This window comes from Cavia porcellus, unplaced genomic scaffold (genome assembly GCF_034190915.1).
Source record: "Cavia porcellus strain 051 isolate PalLab524CR breed Dunkin Hartley unplaced genomic scaffold, mCavPor4.1 scaffold_6, whole genome shotgun sequence".
Taxonomy (NCBI): Eukaryota; Metazoa; Chordata; class Mammalia; order Rodentia; family Caviidae; genus Cavia; species Cavia porcellus.
The window spans coordinates 35,838,838-35,851,222 of record NW_026947489.1 but is presented as its reverse complement, the minus strand read 5'-3'; the positions used below and the strand labels follow the sequence as shown (position 1 = coordinate 35,851,222).

Sequence of the window (12,385 nt, the reverse complement as noted above, 5' to 3'; positions counted from 1 at the left end):
TCCCCTCCCGCCTTCTCTTTCGGCTGTTGCTCCTTGAGCCTAGTTTACCAGCTCTTCCCTGTTTCTGGACATGAAATACATACTTTCCAAACTGTCCTCAAGTCCGACCTTCCCTATGTAAACTTTCCAAGTAACTATAATATTTGTGATGTATAATTAAGACTAATAAAAACCATAATAACTAGCATTTATTTAACATTCTGAGCTGGACTTGAGAGAAGCACTGTCAGCCTCTTTGGAGAGTTTTTATACATCATAAAATTGAACTCAGGCTGGAGCTGTTTGATGTACAAAGTCCACATTGAGGATAAGTGAAGAATTTGATGTGCAATTCTGGGTAGCTTGGGTGAGCATAGTTTACTGAGTGGAGGGAGGTGATAGGGGTGAGGTATAGTCAGATGGTGCATCCTAGTAGACTTGGTGGTGAGTCAGATTTGGCCTGATCTGGAAAGCCTCACCTTAGGTCTTCTCTGCATGCTGTGTACAGCACTTGGAACACTTCCTGGCCCCTGCTGCTGCTGCCCCTGAATTACTGCCCACCTTCCTTCATATTTGTTTATGCTATTCCTCTTCAGAGAGCGAGGACTTTCCTTAGACATACTCTTATGAAAATTAGCTTCCCTCTGTTATTACTAATGTGAATATTACTCTCTTTCTCTCGCCTTTATGGCATTTCTTTCAGTTTTTAAATATTTGAGAAAAATGTAACTAATAATGGAAGCTATCTGTTTCACTCACTTTAGTATCCTCTAAATATAGGGAGACCTTATCCAGAAAAAAAGAAAGGAAAATTTAAAAAATTCATTTAGATCACAAATAAAATGAAATTCCAACATAAATGGAAATATATATGGAGCTGAAGACAAAAGAAAAGCGAACTCTTCCTGCCACTATCTAATCAAAAGAACAAGGCCAACATGATCTGTGGGAAAAATCAATGAAGTAATGAAAAATGGAACACTGTGCTTACAAGTGACCACCTACTACAATAAATGCTCAGTTGTTGGGCCTTAAAAATAAAATCTGTAAGAGTCAATTTCTAGTCAGAAACAAAGGTTACAGGATTTTAATGTATTGTCATTTGTTAGATCATCAATTTTAATAACTTTATCTAAAAATATTTCTCAGCGTTTTGCCTTACAATTTCCTAAAATTTCAGAAAGCCTCAATGTAGGGTGCTTCATCAAATCCAGAGTAGTGAATCTCTCTTCACTTAACCATATGCTTTTCAAAATAAAGAAAGCAATAAAAAGGGTTGTAGAAAAAGCAATCCTTCTTTATTTCTCCTTTATTTATTTCTCCTTTTAGTCAGCATAAGATCTCTAAGACCAGGATTTCTGTTCAGTACTTTCTAACTGCCACATGGAAAATTGAGGCTAATTGTTCCCTTATTTCTTTGTGGATATTTATCTAAACCCCTTTTTCCTTCCCACCATAAAGTTCTGAGACCTTGGGGAGTTGCATCTAGATGTAGAACATTGTTTTATATGTCAGATGCAGGTAGTAGGAACTGTTTTCATCATTTACATATCTCGGCCTTCAAACATGAAAGAGCATATTGGCAGGGGTCCGAGAGTCGGTGTTATGTTAGCAAGCTGAGTCAATAGGTCCAGTCCATAATGACTTCAAATAAGATGTGTTGGAATTTGATTGCATATATGCATAGTATATGCACATGTATATGTATATTGCTTCAATATGCTGATGTAATGTAGGTGCTGAGGATCATCCTAGGAAATTGCCTTCGGAGAGAGGGATGAGCTGTTCATTTAGTTCCCTCTAGTCTGTCCTACCATCTATAACTGCAATGCTTCATATAATTAAAGAATAAACTGAAGAAAATGTTTAATCTTAGGAAACGAACCCTCATCCCTATATCCTAGGTCCTTGCTACTCACCAGCTACAGACATTAGCACCAGACAAGAAGAAGCTACCTTCTTCTTAGGTACCACTAAGAGTGCTCCAGGTACATACTTCTGAAGAACTGTAAGGCTGATATAACTTTCGTCTGAGTATCTGTCTTCAACTTTGTGGGAGAATAAGATTAACCTGATGAATTTTTGCATAGGCTTAGACTAGATATTGCATAACAGATTTTGTTATTGGACAGTTGGCTAATTGTACCAGTGTTCGAGTAAAATCGACAGTGAAGAGACAGTGTTTCTTTATCTGGTAATATCCTGCTTGCTTGAGCTTATCTTAAAATAAAACTTGAGAACTTCAATTGGAATGAATAAATGCTCTTCAGATTAATTTTGACTTTGCAAATTAAGGGCAATTCTTTTTTTAATAATTTAAATTAAATGACCAATGATCATGAAATAATGGTTAGCAACCAATTCATTTTACCGATTTTAAAATGTTTTCCTTTATCTTAATAAATATGCCTCTCCTAATCAAATGTAAACTTTACCCCAATATTTCCTAAATTAATTAAAAGTAAAGCTTTATCTTTTTTAGCAAAAGGAGAAAATTAGAATTTAGTGTTTATTGGAAATAAATGAAGAATAAAAAATATTTTGCACAAGTTCATTGTCTTATACCTTAAAAACTAAAATAGCCTTATATAAAACTATTTCTGCTATACTTATACATCAACAAATCATATTTTTATTTTAATTATTTCTTAAAAGGAGTAGCAGTTTTCTTGAAATAGATATAAACTATGAAATTCTTTCTAACTCCAAAGAGAATGAAACACCCCATCGTGCAAATTAAAATATAAAATATACTTGCAAGTCTATAATCACTTAAATACTTACAAATGTATATATAAAGGTATTTTATCATCTTTCCATTTTGCATTTCAAACGTGCATCTTCCATTGTTGTATATGAAATACAATTGCATGAAAGTCAGATGTTTACCTAAAGCCCAACTAAATAGTAATGAGTCTGCAATGGAAATCAGGAGGTTTTTTATAGGAAGAAAAAGCCCCCAAAATCTCTTAAGGAGCAAAAGGTGCCCCTCCCCCGGTTAGTTTTGAATGGGCACCGTCATCTGCCATCCTGGTGTGTCAGGACCCGGTGATCTGGTGTAGGAGTCCTCTCCTGCTGCTTGTTCAGAGCCTGCTGGTTTATGGGCCGGAGCACAAGACTGCCTAGCAGTTGGCTGTTGGACATGTCCTATATTAGCAGGCTGAAAAACCATGGCATTGTTTGGATAGAGTGTGAGGCCAATCTAGATCTAATTCCTTGCTTTTCACTAAGAGTTTTGATAGTAGTTTAATCACACATATTCCTTTCATTCTCTGAAGATATGGGTAAAGTAGGTTTTGAATCATCCCCTGCAAAGTATAATAGAACTATGCAGAACTACTATCCAAATTGTTAGATCTTATAGCCAGACTGAACTTCGTTCACTGTTAGAAAAAGATAGGGAAGAAAAATACTAAAGGATAAAGAATTTTAAATCACTCATTTATTATTTTGTTCATTTTTAAATATTTGTTTTTTCTTGAATATGTATATATAGATACATATATGTATGTGTAACTTGAAATTATTTCTTATAGCCACCCCTACACTCATTAGCCATCCTCCTTCCTCTCTCCTCCCCCTCACACTCTTCCAAGGCTCTTATAACCATTATTCTCTTCTCTATTTCTTTGGAGAACATGCAGTATTTTTGTGCCTGCTTAAAGAAATTTCTTCTTAAATTGGATCCATTATCTTATAAAACAGAATCTCCCTTTATGTAAGTTTCGATGATCAGAGTTTGTCAAAATAAGAAGAAATCTTGATTCTCTTAAAGACAGCAGTAAAAATATAATAAAAGGATACTGGCTTTATTATACTGCCTTTATAATTCCTTATTTTTAATATCTATCTATAGTAATACCTATGAATTTAATTACTTTTAACTGAAATGTATGATTCCACTACACATAAAAGTCATGTGTGTCTTTTAAAAATTTATTTTAATGAGAATAAAACCAAGAAAAATAAAGCAGAACAAAGCCAATCAAAACAAACCAGTGTAAATGACACAGGACTTCAAAACAATACAAAATCAACAACGGTTACCATAATGCCTCTTGTTGTCTTCAAAATAGTGCCCATGCCTTCAGACATAGTATAAATCAAACAAAACAAAATAGAAATAAAACCAATAAAAACAAAACAATGAGTTCAATAAATGACTTCAAAACAAGATAATAGTAAATCCTAAATGGCTACCATAATATGTCTTGCTATCTTTGAAATAGCTGCCCATGCCATTAGATATAACAAAGTCAAATGAAACAAAACAGAATAAAACCCGGGGCTGGGGATTTAGCTCAGCGGCATAAGCGCCTGCCTTGCAAGCAGGCAGTCGTGAGTTCAATCCCTGGTACCGGTAAAAACGAAAAAGACAAAAAAAAAAAAAAAAAAGAATAAAACCCAAACCAACAAAACAATAAAAATGATGCAGGACTTCAAAACAAAATAATAGGGAATTAACAGTGGCTACCACCTTTGGAAGGAGATTCCCCATAGATGCCACACTGTCCCGTGATCCTCTGAACAGATGAACAGAGTTCTGGCCCTAGATCTGCAAGATCAGTGAAACACCAAACACCACAGGCATCAAACTGCATTTCACCTCAGTCACTATCATCACAGCCTGTGTTCCTCCAGATTGGCCAGTTGCTTATATGAAGTGAGGTGGGTGGGGCTGGGGGAGTTAGCTCTTCTTGTTTCCCAGCCTGCATGACAGAAGGAGCAGGGGTCAGGCTGTTCCCCAGCCCACGCGTGGCGCTGGTTCTCAGGGAATCCTTGTTCTTGGTGACTTGTTCTCTTACCTCACAGTCTGTGATTGGCACTGACTGATGGGGAAAGGCTAAGGTCTGGCCTGCGCATGGCCCTGGTTTGCAGGGAGCGCTTGCTTCTGGGTGATTTCTTGTTCTCTTCCTGTTTCTTTAACCATATAACTCTTTTCATTTCTGTTTCTGATCAGTCCTATGTTCTGGAACTCTACTATAAATGAGCACCAGTAATCTGTGTATCTTTCCTTTTTCATTGAGATGTTGGAAGTTTAACAAGATAATGTGAAATGAATAAAAACTCTCTTATTAGGAAGTAGTATTAACATTAAAACTAATGCTACTTTTTTATGTTTTCTATCTAGAAGTAAAAAATCCCTCAAATGTTCTTTTAATTTAAATATGCTATAGTGATAATCCATATGTGAAAGCAATAGGATTGTAAAACAAGATAAATGTGGTTATCTGAACCTTAATGTCCAAATTCAACCCAAAATAATTTTGCTGAGACCCAAAGACAGAAATTTTGCTGCTCATAAATGATAGTTGGAGTTGACAAGTAGTTTAGATCCAGAGTTCTCCTGACTCCCTACATGGTCAGTAATGCTATTTGGACCATAGTTTTCCATCTTTCTTCTTGGAAAGACTGACTAGAGGCCACTCAGTAAAATCAGCTTGGAAATAAGACTTCTGTCTCACACCATCTATTCATGGAAGAGAGCTTTATAAATAAACATATACCCAGATCTAATGGGGACGTGGCAACAGGCCTAAGGACATGCCATCCCTTAGGTTCCCTTTTAGTTCCTTCTTAGTTTTATTTTGTTTCCGGACAGAACTAATGCATCAGTTTTAGGCATGTGTTTTTATGTTCTGAGCTTGTTTGTCAAGAGATTAGTTGGAGATAAGAATGAGTAACTTTGGAAAGAGTTAGCACTGGAAAAACTATACCAGCTAAAAGTAATTAGATCTAGCCTGTTGCAGGCACATTTTTACCTCACTGTTCTGGGTTGTACCATGCAGTATTATAATTGAAGGTGATTCTTACATAAAACTTCTAAAATAAATGCATAGATGAGTATGAATTAAACATAGAGCAAAACATCAGAGTTAAATGGCAAGTCTGAACTCGACAGTGGGTTCAAAAGAACATCAGGAGGAACTACTCTGGTTTCTTTCATTGGTTCTCTGGTTTCTCCTTAATCTGGCCCGTGTTTACCTGGGATTCGGTGGTATTGCTTTCCTTTTATTTTGTAAGTGTACTTCATAGATCTGTTTCTTTTCTTGATTTTTTTCCTTAAAACTCAGGGAAATACCAGGAAACTCAATTTAATGTTTTTCAGGGCCTTCACCATTGATGTATGCAATGGTTGCTACAATGTGTCTACTTGAGAAGTTTAGAGGTTTAACTGACTCAGCAGGGAGCCAACCTCCTCACTTTGTAAACATCCTCATCCTGTGTAAGAGGAGGGCACAGAGATGGTGTGAGTGCTGCACCCACCCTAGGGAGTGACAGTCTGCATAAAATATAAGGGAAGAAAAGAGGCTTGTTCTCCCCACACTTTGCTCTTGCTGCTTTTGATGTCTTCTGCTGCCTTGAAATGTTGCTTCTGTGCCATGCCACTTGCTTTGGAACCAACTGGTTCCAAACCTCCACAAACTGCAAGCTAAATACACCTTTCCTTCCTTAATTTTCGGCATTGAATATTTTGTCCCAGCAATCAGAGAAAAGTAACTAACTGTATAACATCTCCAACTACAGAAAGCAGAATCCCTAGGGAGGCTTCATTCTCCATAGAAAGCTGCTTGTCTGGTGACCTCAGAGCACTTTCCTTGGGTGGTAAGTGTATTTGTCCTTGGAAGAGAAGCATCCATTAGGTTTCTTGTTGCGTGAGAGAAGTGATCCTCTGACACACTTTCTCTAGGGACCACACAGTGAAGTCAGTGATCAGTGTAGACACTTCTGGAGTGGGTCAGCTCCCTTGACACTCTCTTTAAATTGTTTTTGACTTCTGATTCAAACTTGTTCCCATTCAGGTTTTTCTATCCAGACAGGCCTTATCTATGCTTTGCTTGATCTTGATTGTTAGCAATGTTGACATTTTAATTTTGTTTCATTTTCACCCCTTATCACTGCTTAACATCTTCAAAACTGACTTTATATTTTATGTCAAATGCAATTTGAAATAAAAGATAACTGAGAACCTAACCCTAACATCTTTTCTTAATGGATAGACCACAGTAAGTCAGATTATTTTCCCCAAAAAAGACATGAGCCACATCCCTGGCTTACAAATCTCAGAACTTCATTAAGAGAGTGCAATCCTTGACAAATGACTGAACAGCACAGCAACTGCAGTGCATAAAATACTGGAGAAACTTAGCATCTCTCTTTTGAGAGGCTGTGGTGTATGTCAAATTAGTGTTGGACACTGCTTGTATGGTCAGGAACAAAATAGATAACTTTGTTATCAGCACCGGAAAGAAACTAAAATGAAGTAACTAACCTATTGTATAATTGCAATTTGCACTGTTGTTTTTTAGACATTCAGTTTTGGGAGTAGGCAGTAATAGAAAGCATTAAAGAGAAATGCCCAAACGGAAGGAACATCTTCAGGTTGGTAAGAGGTTGGTGTTCTGAGAGACTAAATGAGCTAATGCAACTAGAATCACAGCAAGCCACACATGCAGGAGCCCGACTGTCTTGAGAACCAATTGAGATTTTATTCAGCATTCAGTGAGAAACCTCAAAAGAATTGATAGAAGGAATATAATTCAATGCATTTATATTTTAAAAGACCATTGTGGTTTCAGTATTAAAATAAGTAGGAGAAGGCAAAAGTGGATAGAAGGAAATTATTGAAGTAACTTGGGTGAAACACGAATGCTTTTAACTTAGGTAATGGGAAGTATGATGGAGAAGTAACAATGAATTCAAGGTATGTTTTTGAAGTAGAAGTGTCAGGATAATGGATTTAAACATAAAGAGTTAAAGTGAAAGGAGGAACCAAAACTAAAGAGGAACTATGGTTTTTGTTTTGTTTTGGCTTTTTTGGTTTTGTGTACTGGAGATTGAACTCACGACCATACATGTACCAGCTGCTGAGCTAAATCCCTCTCCCCTCAGCCTTCCCTGGTCTTACCATGTTAGTGAATGCCAGTGTTATCCACTGAGGTGAGGGTGACCACGAAATGAGCAGGTTTCCCTGATGGTGGGGGATGCGGAGAATGAAGTGAATTCCTAGAACTCATGTCAACGGGTCAAGGGGTGCAACAGACATGGGAATCTGGTGCAAAACATGTCGTTTGGAGTTAGAGAGATAGATCTGAGATTTATGAAAAATGGTAGTTGTATGTATTGCTTGTTATATAAAGATAAAAGAGATAAAGAGCTAAGAAGCAATGTTGGGGGCTGCATATATTTACAGTACAAGAGAAAGAAAAGCCAGTGAAGGTTGCTAGAGAAAGCGAGCAGAATAGTTGAGATAATCAAATTATTGGATATGAACCTATCCAACTTGCTGTTGCTAAGTATTTTTTCATGATAATAAAGATATTTTTGGAAAATGGTTGATAAATTATAAAGCAGTACCATGAATGAGGCTTGACCTTATATGAGCTAATGTTTTAAAATCTGTGCTATTTTAAGGCTTGTATGAGGGGAATTTTGTTTTTTAACTACTTTAAAAATATTTTTTGATATAATCCCTCAAATTTGTTTAAGGATTTGTGCTCTTGGCGCCCATTATGTTAGCTTGAAGGGAACGAGGTAAGAACTCGAGCTTCTCCAAACCATGGCTGAACTACAGGTCCTGTTCGGGGATATCTGTGTGTGAGGGAGCTGGGATGTGTCTCTTCAATCGGTGTTCACGTTTATGTAATAACATAATTGATAATAAAATGGCCAAGGACTGCTTTCAGTGTGCCCTCCTTGTCCATTCGTGCTCCTACTCTTACCCAAGTCCTCCCAGTGCTGCCATCTCCAAGTCCTTGTGCAAACTGTGTGTGGCTTCCAGCACTTAAATGAAATCGTATTTATTCACAGATGCCATTTTATAGAACTGTAATAAAGGAAGCACATGGCTTTTGACAGGGGCACACGACTCCAACATGGCCTTCCGCTGTTTTGGGAATAAGTTGTTACAACTCCAGGTTCTGGGCCTTCTCCCTTATAAATTAAGAGATGTGTATTCTCTGAGAGCACTGTTTGAATCAGAAAATTACCTTTAAAGCATTCTATAGCATCTATGTAACTAAACCACCAGTGTAAGGTGGAATAGTGTGCTTTAGGGACTTTGTTTCCAAACTGCACCTTTAAAATAGGTTTTTTAAAATAGGTAATAATAGTTATACCAGGGCATATTACTTATGATAATAGTAGAATTACTATTTTGGCATTTTATTCGGTTTTAGGAGCTAAAAATGTTCAAAGCACACATGAATTGTCTTATTGTCATAGAATCTATGAATGAGGAACTGTAAAACTTGGAGGTCTGAAGTGTAAACAGTTGCTTGGCATCACATGTTTGGGGGAATTTTCTTATTCTGCACTAATCGCCTCTTTGGAGGAGACAACAGAACCATTAAAGGAGCTTTGGGTGGAAGAAACAGCCGTGCAAACTTCAGCCACAACACTGAATACAAAAAAAAAAGAAGGAATAAATTTTAAATTCTGAGAGGAAAGTCTTTGAGCCAAAAATTCTATATTTAGCCAAAGTATCATGAAAATGAATGCGAAAAGTAAATTCTCTTGAGAGAAACAGAGCTCCGAGAATTAGTGTCTGTATGTCTCCTCTGGAGGTTGCACTTCTTTAAAAGGAAAATGAACCTAGGAAGTAGAGTGACAAAAGGTATAATGAACAAGAAAATCCTAAAGTAATGGTTTAGTATTAATAGTAAAACATTTAGTTTTGGTGATCCATTAATAAAAATTACAGGTGATATCAATTGCAGGAGGACTCAGATGTTCTGACAGATACATCACGAACTACTGACAGTGCCATGGGATGTGACATACAGTGCTGCAGGTGAAAAATAAAGGAAAATCAGGCCACCCATCTATTGTCCCAGGTTGGAGGACAGATGTGTAATTACTCTAGGTGTCTCTGGAATCACAGCTGCTAGGGGTGTTGAAGTATAGAAGTAGTCCAAAGCAGTGAAGGAAAATGAAGCAAAATAGATGTGCTGGGGATAACCCCACATACAGCCAAGCAAAATAAACATGAGTGGGTGAACTTAACCCAGACAGCTGGAAGCCAGGCCATGTGCAGGAGAAGGAAATGACATGTTTCAATGTAAGACAGGTCAAGACAAAACAGGGAGATAGATTTTTTTGCAAAAGGGAAGGGGAGCAAGAGATAGAGGAAGAGGAGAAGACAAGGGGAGGAAAGGGATGTAAGACAAATCAAGATGTGTTACGAACTTGTACCAAAACCCACAGTGAAAGTAGTCATTAAGGGTCGCAAACCTGTTCTAATGAGAAAATACCCATTAATCTGCATCCTTTTGGCCATCATTTTAGTAAAGCAATCATGTTTCAACATTCATAGTTCATAATTTGATATAAAACTACACGGGAGTGGGCCTCACAAGTTCCAAATGATTAATGACCACAATGTGAAAAAAGATGAAAAATAAAAGCAGTATTATGTTTATGGTCTTGAGAGTAAGAAAGACTTTCTTTAAACTGATAAAAAGCAAAAGACTTCAAGAAAGTATTTGTTGACTATTTAAAAATTAAATATATACAGATTTGGTAAACAAAGTCAAAGGAGACAAATTATAAGAAAAGATACATGTAACACATATAAGCAAGAATGTGTATCAAAATCTGTATAATTTGCACAAGTTCAGAAGTTTGATAGCAGTGGTTGACCCTTAGGGCCATAAAATGATGCCACTCCTATAAAGGGCTATTCTACAGCTCCAAATAAATAAAGATTGATTACAAACAAGACTTCTTCTCTGTAAGTGAGAAATCTTGCAGGTTTGGACAGGGATTCTCATGTTCTTGACAGATACACATCTCAAACTGCGAACAGAGAAATCTTGGGAAATTACTAAATGTGTTGAGGGAGACACAAGACATGGAAAAATATCAAATTGCACTTAGTTTTTACAAGAAAAATCATATTACCTAAAGTCATTAAAAATTAACTTTTTGCCTGGCAAGTGAGAGGTGGTGAGTTCAATCCCCAGTACCAAAAAAAAAAAAAAAAAAAAAGAAAGAAAAGAAAAGAAAACAACTTTTCAAGCTTTGTAACACTTAACCTTTTATTTTCACCTTTACAGTATTCACAATTGAAGGCTCTCTTAGCAGTTAAAACAATAATTCCTGTTGTTCATACATGGCTCCAGGTTCAGTGCAGGGTTTGTGTAACCCTGAATTTCTGTCACTATGCTCAGTTGATACAATAGGAAAAGTTCTTCAGTGATAATGAAGTTTACTCCAGCTCTCATGCTGCATTGGTGGATTTGTGTTAAAAGTTATCTGCCTTTATCTTTGCACATATTGATTTTATGTTCCTATTCAGTTTCGTTTAATACGAATGTGGTTGAATTTATTTAATCCAGCATTTGGAATGGAAAGTTTTTTAAAAAGTACATGAAAGGGAGATTATTTTTTCTAGTTCTGTTTCAAGTATTTAGAAAATAGTAGTCAATGCACTTAAAATTTTAACTTTGTTATGTAAATGGCATTAAACCAATCATAAAATAATTGACAATAATAGGAAATTGTTTCACTGACCTTTTATACATAACTATGAGTCATTATTTCTCCTTAAAATGAATCCCCCTCCCCTTTTTTTTTAAAGTTAGGTCCTAAATACTCAACTTTTAACTGTATTTTTCTTCTGCTCAGGATTTTTTTTTCTATCCGTCATTGTATTTCTTTAGGAAACTTCTTTAAATTTTTTTAGGGAAAGGAACAAAGCTAGCTAAGAAACAGATGTGTCCCATATAAAATCTGCAATAAATCTTGTCCCACAAATTCTTTGCTCTGAACTTTCTGACAGAAACTGTCAAATATCCACTTTAATTCAGGTATAAAATGTTCGCTCCATGTCATGGCGCCAACCACCATATGCCAGAATAAAGTTAGTGACCAGCCATAAAAACAGCAGCATAAGCACCTTTGAAACCCTACGAATCATCGTGGGTGAGAACGCCCCATATAAATCCGTGGGGAATTAATCTGGGCTTTGCTACTATCCTGCTGTGCATTTACAATGGGCTTCCACTGCCACACAGCGCTAGTAGTAATACTTTTTAAAAGCAGAGAGAAAATAAGAGAGCCGTGTGTCCACCTAATGAGACTGGGGGTGAGGGGCCCCTGGATCCGAAGGCTGCAGCTCTCCTCCCCTGCTCTGGGCTCGGGAATCCCCTGGAAGAGGCCGCCCAAGCCTCGGCTGAACATGTGGGGCTCTTCCTCAGCTCACCCTGCCAGGCTTTATGGATCATGTGAAACCAATCTCCCTGAAGCGCAATCTCCAGAAATGACTTCAGCTTCATAAATCATGATTATCATCCCACAGGAGGAGGTATGCTGTGCTTTTTCACCAGTGAAACACTTCAAGCCTCTGGTTTCGTGAGGTTTTCATGGGGTTTTGTTTTTGTTTTTGTTTTTAATTTTTGCTTCC

General features: G+C 37.0%; 1 protein-coding gene across 8 annotated transcripts in view; it reads left to right on the top strand.

The window, feature by feature from the left end:
* Positions 1 to 12,385, top strand: part of Fmn1 (formin 1) — a 400,542-nt gene that overhangs the window by 328,525 nt on the left and 59,632 nt on the right. The window lies entirely within an intron of this gene.